Here is a 12,221-nt window from a genome sequence, read left to right on the forward strand (position 1 = left end):
GTATATGTAATATGATTCTGTTACTTGAAAAATCATGGGTATACTAATATATAAATATACAGGTCGAGTATCTTTTATCTGAAATGCTTCGGACCAGAAGCGTTTTGTATTTCAGATTTTTTTTTTTTTTTTTGGATTTTGGAATATTTGCATTACATATACTTGCCAGTTGAGCATCCCAAATCTGGAAATCTGAAATCTGAAATGCTCCAATGATTATTTCCTTTGAGCATCATGTCAGCACTCAAAGTTTTGAATTTGGGAGCATTTTGGATTTCAGATTTTCAGATTTGGCATGCCCAACCTGTACTTGTATTTATGTATGTGCATGGAAATATATACAACAAATGCAACTGTCTCTGCAGTAGAATCACAAGGGGCTTTCATCTCACTTTCTACTTTATGTATTTCTGTAATGTCTAGACTTTGTTACCAGAACCATTATTTTTGCCAAAAAATTGCTCATTTTAAATGTCAAGCAATATAGAAATGTTCAAAAAACAAATATTCCCACATTGCATCACACAGAAACTCTCAGGTGAAAATCATTTCCTGTATCTATTTATGGGGAGAGAGAAGTATAAACAGATATAAGACTGCCTTAAAAAAAAAAAAAAAAAGACTGCATCATACTTATTTTAAACTAAAAATTTGTTAAAATGGAATCATATCATATGCATACTAGCTTGCCTGTATGTTGTTGATATGATTTCAACTGTACACACTCAGCAAAGAGGGAGGGGAGAAGAGAAATAGAACAGAATTTAAGTGGCAGAGGATGAGGCCGGATGCCCTTCTGCTCGGGGAGCGTATGCTGGGCAGGGAGTTTGAAGACCTGGCCCTGCAATTGGTTCAGTTACTCTGTCTTCATAAGTTTCTCATGAGCATTTCCTACCCTGGGAATGATTCCACTCTTTAAAGATATTTGTTTTTTTCTTTAAAGTAGGTCCTACATCAAGCCTGGTACTCAACCCAAGAAACACTCTCTCTCCATAGGGGAAAAGACACCAACTAGTTGTATTGACCTATTGGTGGATGATACGTGTATTAGTCTCTGACATGCTGGGTGGAGACTAATACATAAACTTTGCAATATATATGTATAATTTAAACTTTTCCACTAGCTACATATAAACAAAGTAAAAAGAAACAGGTGAAATTAATTTGAGTAATATAGTCTCTGTAATCTAATATATTCCAAAGTACTACCATTTTAACATGCATTCAACATTAAAAATTATTAATGATACATTTTATATTCTTTTATTCTCACTAAGCCTTGGAAATTCAGTGCGCATTTTATACTTCACAGCACATTTCAATTGGAATGTTAAACTTTCATTGAAAATAGTTTATTCGTATGTAGATTTCATAACAGTGAAAATTGAAAGAGTAGGTGCACACATCCAAATTGTTCCAGACATACGTAAAGTTTTTCTAATAATTGAATCAGGTTTCAATTTCTAAATTCAAATTTAAATAAATTAAAATTAAATACAATTTAAAATTAAATTCCTCAGTCTCAGTAGCCACATTTCAAGAGCTCAAAAGCCCCATGTGGCCAGTGGCTGCTCCATTGGACCCCACAGCTTTGTATCGTCCTTCCCGAACAATTTAAGGAGATTTGTAAGGGTAGTTTTGACCAGGAAACAAGCAGCAAACTATTCAAATGTGTAGCCTGACCCCTAAAGATGCGACTCCCCTGTAAATTTAGTTAACACATTTTCAACATCTGCTGTGAGTGAGGTTCTGTCTCTGGCACGTGGGGCTCCCATTGCGGGAGCGGGGGACGGCGGCGGGCAGGACAGTGCATCAAAAATATGATCGCCCAGGGATAAGAGGTAGAAGGAGGTAAGGGTGGTGTGGGGGTGGTATTAGAGAGGATAACTGGGGAGGGTGTTCAGGGAAAACATTTCTGCAGAAATGTTTGAGCGCAGGCCAGAAAGACAAGCCGTGCGTTCTGTGAGAGTCAGCGGAGCATTCCCAGCAGGCAACGGCTTGTTCCGGGAACAGGAAGCCAGAGGCCCCAGTGGCCAGAGCACATGAAGGCAGGACAGAACCTGACAGGCGGGTTGGAGCATCAGCAAGTGCCCATTGGGGCACCAAGTCTCTGAGCTGTTTGTATTTTGTTCCAAGTTCAAGGAAAAGGCATGGGAAGGTTTCAAGCTGGCGCCATTAGGTTTACATTATAAAAAGATCCTCCGGCTGTTGGACAGGAAACGTTAAGAGGTTATTGGCTTAGTTTCAGCACGAGAGTACGGATCGTGGTGCCAGGAGTAGAAAGAGAAGGAAGAGCGTGGACTTGAGATACATGCGGAGGTAGAGCCACCAGGGCTTGCAGACAGCCTGGCCCGAGCAGTCAGGAAGCAATGACCCCCCAGGTGCTGGACTCCAGCCACTGACGGGGACAGCGGTGTCATTTACAGAGCGATAGAACACTGTGTATGTGTGGGATGGGGTGACAGGTGTGCAGGGTGAGTCGAGAATTTCATCTGGGGCATGAGTGGAGAGGCCTCTAAGAGATCTAAGTGCAGACTCTAACTAAGCCATTGGATTTGCAAGTCTGGGACTCAGAGCAGAGGTCAGGGCTAGACGCCTAAATTTAGGAATCGTCAGCATATAAATAGCACTCCAAAGTGTGGGATCAGATGACTTTGCCTAGGAAGAAAAAACAGCAGAACTGAGCATGTAGGGCCCAGCCCTGGGGTCCTTGGACATTTAGAGGTCAAACAAGATTTGGTGTGTCACAGAAGCCAGAGCAGAATGTGTCAAAGAGGAGCAAATGGTCACCTTGTTGCATGTTCCTACAAGATAAAATAAGATCAGGATAGAGAATTGATCGCTGGGTTTGGCAGACTTGAAGGTCTGTGATGTCTCTGACCCGAGCTACTCCCTGCTGGGACTGGTGCCAGTGGAAGGGGCTGAGGGGCCTGCGGGCAATGACTGTGACAATTCTCTGCAGTTGGACTGCAGAGAGATGGACGGTCCTGACAAGTTATGCGTGGCGGAGAGCGTTGCACTTGTTTGAGGCAGAGCCCCTCTGTGGATGGTCACTGCAGATTTGCCTGCTGGCAGGACTGACCCATTCAGTAGCGCAGAAGTTACCAAGTATTGAGGATCTTGCTTACCAGACATTTTTGTTTCCTTCCAGTAAATTGCCTGTCAATATCCTCTGCCCATTTTGTTATTCATCTTTTTCTTGTTGATTTGTAGAAGTTCTTTTTATATTCTGAATACAAATCCTTTACAGTTATACATTGCATAGGACATTTCAGTCCACAACGAACCCCCTATACTGCAGTGGTCCTATAAGATTATAACATTGTATTTTTATTGAACCTTTTCTATGTTTAGATATGATTAAATACACAAGTACTTTCCGTTATGTTACAGTTGCCTACGGTATTCAGTCTGGTAACCTGCTGTCCAGGTGTGCAGCCCAGGAGCAATGCCATACAGCCTAGGTGTGCAGTGGGCTCTACCATCCGTCTAAGCGCACGAGAGGATGTCTGCACAATGACAAAATCACCCCAGAACACATCCCTACCATCAAGCCACACGTCACCGTATTTGTTAAATGACTTGAAAACAATTTGTCTTTTGATTTGCTCCTGGTACCTTTTGTCAAAATGAAGTTGTTAATTATAATATAGTCAAATTTGTCTATTTTTCTGGCTGCGCTTTATGTGTCTGGTTAAGAAATCTTTCGCTATTCTAATGTCATAAAGCCGTTCTGCTATATTTTCTTCTAAATCTTATTTAATTTTGCTTTCACATTTAAGTCTAATCCGCATGAACCAGACTTCTGAGTGTGGTAGGAAGTAGCGCTCTAAATTTGGCTCTTTTTCTGCCCACCGCTACACCGGGGCAGGCCAGGGGGAAGCGGGGCAGCCTTCATGTAAAAGACGAGAGCAGCTCTGGGTCTCTGGGCCCACGTGCCCGTTCCTAGGTATTCTCTGTGAAGTACTAATAGTACGTCCTTGCTAGGATGCCCCAATCTTCAGTAAGTGTTGGGCCAAGTCACCCGCCACTTTCTGCTGCACTTTGGAGAATTAAGAGGAAGGATCCATCCTGCATTCTGGCTAAAGGGGCCGGGGACAGCCGCATCCCAGGCCAGAGGTCAGAATGCCGAACGAAGCAGCAGCATCCTCTGCGGATGGCAGGGCCCAGGAGAGGCCCTCTCCCAAGGGGCCACCAGTCCAAGGAGCAGGGCAAGAGGAACTCGAGTGGACACCACGGGACACTCTCAGGAGCTGGTGTGCATTCTGAGGGGTGCCAGTTTCTGACAACAAAACCCCTGGAAGCCATTACCACTGTAATTTAGCCTTCAAAAAACCGAAAGCTCTAGTAGCAATACCTAATATCAGAAAGCATTGGTAACTGAGATTTCTATAACTTGCTGGTGGCAGTGTAAATTAATAAAGACACTCGGGAGAACCGTTAGTAGCCAACATCTTCATAATCTAAAAATCCTTTTTAACACCCATAATCTTATCTGACCCTGACCATGACCTTTTACCTAGACAGGACAATATTGTCTTCTGTTAGTAATTGGGGAAACTGAGCCAGACAGGGTAAGAAACTCTTTGTCCAGCAAGGAGAACTGCACAATATCCTTTCCTTGTATATCAGTACAGCCTTCAGAGACAGAGAAAGGAGAGAGAGATTGACATAATGAGAAGTGAAACTGGCCCAGCAGTGATCCCTGGGGCCTCTGCCATGGCCGGAGCTGTGCTGTTTTCTTTGGCTTCTCTTCCCATTTCTGGCTGCTTTCCCTTAAGTGTGGAAGGACTAGGAAGGTTAGTAGAAGGTTCTAGATGCGGTGGGATCAAAGAAGACAATCAACTAAGCATTTGTCCTCTAGGCAGAGATCACATTGTGACTCAAGCACTTGTGTCTTCTTTGCCACCCACGCCCTGGTGTTCCTGTTAGGAACAGAAACACAAGTGAGAGGCAATGGAAATCAGAAAACAGAAAGAGAAAGTAGTTCTAGAAAAACAATAAGGAGGAAATGGTTGCAGAAAAATATAAAGAGGGAACGGTTATTTCAGTCTTAAAGAATGGGGCAATTAGGCCCTGGAACACTGACCACCAGGGAATGAAAAACACCATAAACAGTTATGGAACTTTGCCCATCATACATATTTTAGAAAGAATTACTGGAACATAACCTTTAAGTCATGTCCAAACACAGAAAGAATCCAATCCCCGAAACAGTGACGTATAGTTATGAATAATTATAACTAACATTTACATAAACTACTACCATATAAAAGGAAAAACATAGAAGTAGACAGGGTCTTCTCCACTCTTGGAGACAGACACATTTCCCCTTAGGAGATGTACTTTCGCTTTGTACCCTTAAACTTTCCTTACGATAAATTCTTCACACACACTTCTGGGTGTCTCTCTCTCTCTCTCTCTCTCTCTCTCTCTCTCGTGGGCCAAGGCTTGCAATTCCTACAAGCCAGGAGCCCAAGAACTGGGGCAACACTTCAAAGTTCAGCTGTGAACAGGACCGTGACAATCCCACGTGGCCTCAGCTCTCCCGCCTTCACTTAGTGCTGTGTGGTTAGGTAATAACAGGCAACAACCCAATTCCTGTTATAACATGAAATGGCTAAGATTATTTTGTCCTAGGTAACCGAGATTCCTATCAGGTTAAAAGTGCTTGTTTCTAGAATGTTCTTAAGGAATAAATACAACAGTGGCAATTTGAAGGGTTAGGAAGATATTGTGAACTAAAATAAAATTTTAAGGCTCATCCCCGCCCCCCCCTCGCCCCCCCCCACGGCCCGCCTCCACCGCCTGCCGACCACCAGCGGACTAAATGGACCCCCTCATGGCCAGAGGAATATCCTAAAGCTAAATTGCCTGCCAGGAGGAAGGAGGTCAGACATGCCTTTCATGGCCCCCTTTCTTCTTGGGGACATCCTTTGTAACCCATTAACAGGCCTAAGGGGATGCAAGACAAACCTACAGGTCCTCAATTTACATAACAAATATATGTCAGGTGGCTTATCTCTGATAAACAGCAACTATGTTAAAACATTCCAAGCCTTTAGACAAAGCTTCCTGTCTTTAACAAAGGACAAGCCAAAGAATCTTTAAACCCACCTATAACCTATAAGCCCCCGCCCCTGGAGATGGCCCACCTTTTCGGGTCAAACCAATGAATGCCTCCCACATATTGATTTATGACTTTACCTGAACCCCTGTCTCCCTGAAATGTATAAAACCAAACTGTAACCCAGCCACACCAAGTCCACTTGCTCAAGGCCTCTGGGGCATGGCTCCGGGTCATGGTCCTCAAATTTGGCTCAGAATAAATTTCTTTAAAACTATTTTACACAGTGTGGTTTTTCTTCCATTAACAAGATAAATCCCTTCAATTGCACCAGGCCCCAGGGTCTGGCCCAGCCAGGAGGGGCCAGCATCCAGTGCCTGGGAGCGTGGCTGGGCCTGGAGGGAGAAGGCTCGGGGCCGTAACTAGCGACTTGCGGCCCACTCTGCAGACGGGTCCAGCACCCCTCCAGGTGGATCAGCTGCAGCACATTTTAATACTAGCAATGACTCGACTCACTAGAGACGTCCTCTAAGATAATAACATGGGGAAATTCAGGAATCCGTTGAAAACATTTTAAAGGATAGCACGGTTGCCCATTTAAAGGCCAAGGTGTCAGGAAACCACTGTGAGGTCATCCTCATCCCAGGAGCCCCTCTCAGGACCAGCCCCTCCCTGGCTGGCTCTCTCTTTAGGTGGCAGGCAACGAGCTGTCCTTTCCTATTCTCCCTCTGTCCCTCACCCTCCGTCCCTCTCCATTCTGCCCTCATTTGTCTGACAGCAGATGAGCCCTCCTTGCTTCAGAGTAGAATGTGGGACCTGTTAGGTCCAGAGCCGAGAGAGAGAGAGAGAGAGAGAGAGAGACAGACACACACACACACACACACACACGATGCCTCATGTGTAGCAAAATGCTGTTTATTTTGAGCATCTGGGTGCAGATGGGTGGAAGCCGAAAAAGGCATCCACAAGAAAAAAGGGGAGAGCCTTGGGTTTTATAGAGGGTTTTTCTGGAGGGAGTAAATAAATTCTTTTCAAACAACCCTGAGGGATGAGGAAAGTAAGTTCCCTTTTTGCATTTCATTACTTTAGGGATCCCTAGTTGTCTGGCAAAGGCTACCTGACTAATGCACCCCTAGGAAGGGGAGAGGGGTGGGTTTTATAGGAGGTTTGGATGGAAGTTTGGGGAGGGTGAATTCTTTGAGCCTAACAGGATCTTTTCTTCTTTTTTAAAAAGGGTAATCACTTTTGCTCATTTAAAGTGATTTTGCTAATCACTTTTTTTTTTTTTTTTTTGAGACAGAATCTCCCTTTGTTGCCCAGGCTAGAGTGCCGTGGCATCAGCCTAGCTCACAGCAACCTCAAACTCCTAGACTCAAGCAATCCTTCTGCCTCAGCCTCCCGAGTAGCTGGGACTACAGACATGTGCCACCATGTCCGGCTAATTTTTTCTATATATATTTTTAGTTGTCCAGCTAATTTCTTTCTATTCTTAGTAGAGGTAGGGTCTTGCTCTTGCTCAGACTGGTCTCGAACTCCTGACCTCGAGTGATCCTCCCACCTCGGCCCCCCAGAGTGCTAGGATTACAGGTGTGAGCCACCGCACCTGGCCTCAGAGTAAGTTCTTCCACTGGTCTGAGGGGCTCGGGGAGAGCTCCCCTCCAGGCCGAGAGGAGGCGGCCAGGACGACCACCTACTGCTCTGAGCCAGAAGCAAAGCTCTGGCAGCTTCTAATCAGTCAGTCTAGAGCAGGGGGTGCAGTCTCAGGCATGCCTCTTCACAGCCAGGATTTCTTTTAATCAATTTCTCTCATGATTAAAAATCAATAACATTTACTTATCTAGTTTTTAAATTTTTTCATTTGGAGTTGACAGGACACTAAAATTCTAGACAGCTGGAAAGCCCTGGGGCCTGCCTGGAGGGAGGACAGCTCCTGTCCCGGATGAGGTAAGGGCTTCTGAAAGGAGGTGCAGGGAGTGGGGCCACCCTGGGAGCTCCAGGGGACGACAGGCCCAGTCTCAGGTGAGAGGGGTGGACCCAGGCAGGGACAGTGTGTTCTTCGCTGGAGCTGCCGTGACAAATATTATACACTGGGTGGCTTAAACAATTGAGATTTGTTGTCTCGCCATTCTGGAGGCTGGGAGGCCAAGATGGAGGTGGGTCCCCTCTGGGACTTCGAGGGAGGGTCTGTCCCAGGCCTTCCCCAGCTCTGGCAGTTTGCCCACAGTCTTTGGCAGTCCTTGGTGTGTAGAAGCATCACCCCCAGCTCTGCCTGCGTCTTCACATGGTGTGCAGGTGTGTGTTCAAATGTTCCCTTTTTATAAGGACACCAGGTGCACTGGATTAGGGCCCTACTCTACTCCAGTGTGACCGCATTTCAACTAGTTACATCTGTGATGACCCTATTTCCAAATAAGGCCACACTCTGAGGAACTGGGGGTTAGGACTTCAACACATGAATTTGGCGGACACAATTCAACCCAGAACAGAGGGAGTGGATGCTGGGAGGCAGGGCAGGGAGATTTCCAGGCAGAAGCAGCCTCAGTTTCAAGGATGTGACCCACCAACCAACCCACCAACCGACAGCCATGCAGTGTAGCAGGAAGTCCACAGGGAGGTGGGGGCCCTGCTATGGAGACACCTCCAGGCCGGTTCAGATGTGGGGATTCGAAAGCCAGTCCGAGCACCACAAATGACAGCAGCCAATCGGGAAGTCCTGGGAACAAATTGTATCTTGCTATGTACTTGTTTAGGTGGGTAGGGAAAAAAAAACGTAACTAGCACTATAAACTCACTAATGTTTGGTTAATGAAGAGGATGGGAATGAAGTCGGTAAGTTTCAAAAAGTGAATCTGTTTTAAGAAAAATATCAATCCTATGTAGAGTCTATGTAGATACAAAAATCCACACAGAGGGGGTGAAAATCCACTGAACGGTAGTATCTGAATGGCTGAAGTTTGGGAAACTGTTCTTATTTTAAACTTAAAACACATTTGCCTTCTCAAAATATAGATCTGCCAGTGTGGTGGGGCATGTGTGGGGAGCGAGGAGCAGGGGAGAAAGGGAGACTCTGGTCCCAGGTGAGCCCAGGCTGAGAAGTCAGCAGAGCTGGCTCCCCCATGCCAGCCGCAGAGCCAGGTCTGAGCCAGGCACCCGCCCTCCACCCACATCTTCACTGCCCCCTTAATTGGCACCACAAACCCCCTCACTAGTTCCCAAAACTTTTGGAAATTAAAAAACAGCTCCTTTACATGATATACTTACTATGGGAAATAATCTGGGACCTGCCTTCCTCTCCAACCCCACTGTATCACACTCCAATCCAGGAGTATTACACTGCTCCTAGTATAATACTAGCACTCAAAAGACACTCCACCAATGCCTGTCGCAGGTATGGACACCGAGCGTCAGTGACTGCACCATTCATGCAGCTGAGCCCAGCTCCTCTTGAGCAATTCCTCACACAATGCAATCCTTTGAAAAAATACAACTCCAATCCTAAAGGCAGGATTTTTTTTTTGGTTTGGGTTTTTTTTTATTTTTTAATATTTTGAGGGTCGAATCTTCCAGTCCTCCTCTTTTCTCTCTGTTTTCTTTTTTTTTTTTTTTTGTTACAGACTGAGTCTTGCTCAGTCACCCGGACTAGAGTGTAGTGGTGTGGTCTAGTGCGGTCTAGTGCGGTCTAGTGGACTAGTGGTGTAGTGGTGTGATCACTGCAGCCTCAAACTCCTGGGCTCAACCGATCCTCCCACCTCAGCCTCCCAAGTAGCTGGGACTACTGGCACGTGCTACCACGCCTGGCTAATTTTTTTTTTTTAGCTTTTTGTAGAGACAGGGTCTTGCTATGTTGCCCAGGCTGGTCTTAAACTCCTGGCCTCAAGCAATCCTCCCACCTCAACTTCCCAATGTGCTCGGATTACAGGTGTGAATCACCACGCCACACCCTGTTTATGTATTTGAGTCATATCTTCAAATACCTAAGTTTGCTTTTTTATGGTTGCTTTATCAAATAAAAGACAAAAGATGTTAATTATGAATCTACATTTTTTCCTTCTCCCTAGAGCTTTTTAGAAACAAGAGTCCTAAAGAAAATCTGTGATTGATAATAAGAGTTGGGTAAAACTTGAGAGATCACCCAATTGGAACATTGGCATTTGGGAGTAGATACCATCCTGTTCACAATTCTCACGCCCACAATTGTCATAAGATGCATTTTGGGGATCCATCACCATATATATGTATGTTGGCCTATTTCTGTATGGCTACATAACACGTATATAGTCCAAACGATCCTAAAAAACCAGAGTCATCTTAAGTGAGGAAAGATGGACATTAAGTATTGTATCACCATAACCTATTTTATTTTCCAGGCCTTAAAGACTCTTTTTGTAAAATAAAATCCAAGGTTAAAAAAATATATCTAACAATGGGTTGGAAACTAGGTCTGGATATTATTCTAAGCTCTACCACAGGCATGCAATTTGTCCTTGGGCAAGCTCCCAAGCTCATCTGTGTCTCTGTTTCACCATTCCCAGAATGCAGCCTAAAGAGTCATCTCCGTCTCATTATTGTTGATAACAAGACATAAGGATGTTTATCTCCTTTTGCAAAATGGTGCGCCTCTCTAAGAAGGGTGGAGGTCATTACCAGGGGATGTATCTTAAAGAGATAATTAGATTAAAACTGGGCGTGCGCAAAGAAAAATGATTAAATTCTACAGTGGACAAAGCTTGAAATGAGTTTATAGCCTATTACTACTCTTTTGGTCCAAACAAAAAGTATTGCTTAAACTATTAAAATGTTTTTTCTTGACACATCTAATAGATTATAAATTCCTTAAGAGGAGATAGATTCTATGCCTCATTCACGTTTCCCATTAGTCATTGCTCACACAATTGAAATATTTGCTGCTTTTCTGACAATATCTAGAGCATTTCTCAGCATGTTTCATTCTCCATTGTATTTGACAAATGTCTTCTTGTATGAATAGATGGCTGTGTTGTATGTTTACACTATTAGGTAACAATTTTCCTTTGTTAAGCTTCTAATTTCTTGTTTTAACTAATGCTGCAATATGCTTTCTCATGCATCAGTATTTCCCTAGACATCTCATTTACTTTAAAGTTGAATGTCTGTGATGTAGAATTTTGCAAAAGGAAAAGGGATAAACACAAGGAAAAACAATTCATACAAATAAAACAAACTGTGATTAGAAGACCATATATTTGTATGGAAAGAAAATACAGATAAACATTAATAGTAGTTATTGACAGTGAAATGATTGATGCCTTTCAAAATCAGAAGCAAACTATTTAAAAAAGACCATGACATTCTATCATTTGAAACAAGGAATTTAATATTTCCTTACAGTCATACATTTCTCAATAAAAAGCCTTTTATTTTTTGCTGTCCGGTCTTATGACTAAGCTTTTAAAGTTGTGCTTGGTTACGAGGCAGGTGTTCCTAATTAAGAGATTAAGCCGAATAATTTGTCTTGCTCCGTAAAGAAACTAGGGCTTGTTGGTTTTCAGGTTTTTAATGAGAAGGCCTGCTGCCCGCAGGCGCCCAATAAATATTAATTGCAGGAATCCAAGGCGCGCTGCCGAGCGGACCTCTGGGACCCCGCAGTCCCACGTGCTCGCGGGGCTGGGAGTCGCACAAAACCCCCGCGACGTGCGACTCCGGAAAGCCTTGTTCTCGCTGAAGACAAGGACTTTCTCTCTTGGGAAGGTTCCCGCAGGCGACCTTCCTCATCCGGCTGAACAGGCCATTGCCCGCGCAGGAATCTGCACCCGGGGCTTCGGCCGAGACCCCGCCCCGGCGGCCTCCGCGCAGGCCCCGCCTCCTGCCCAAGCCCCACCCCGCTGTGCCGGGTCCCGCCCCCCCCGTCCTGGCCACCCCAGGCGTCGGCCTTAGCCAGGCCCCGCCCCCTGGCTGGCCGCTCGGGGCGTCGGCCCAGTCAGGTCCCAGCCCCGGCGTATGCCCCGCCGCCCCGCCCCCGCCCTGGCCGCCTCCGGCGTTGGCCCTAGCTAAGCCCCGCCCCCGGTTCCGGCCGCTCCTGGCCCCGCCCCTGGCGCAGGCCCCGCCCCAGCGCTCCAGGCCCCGCCCCGCCCCTCCGTACGCGGTCCGCTAGGCAGCCTGTGGAACGCGGCGGCGC

Source organism: Eulemur rufifrons, chromosome 4 (assembly GCF_041146395.1).
Source record: "Eulemur rufifrons isolate Redbay chromosome 4, OSU_ERuf_1, whole genome shotgun sequence".
Lineage (NCBI taxonomy): Eukaryota > Metazoa > Chordata > Mammalia > Primates > Lemuridae > Eulemur > Eulemur rufifrons.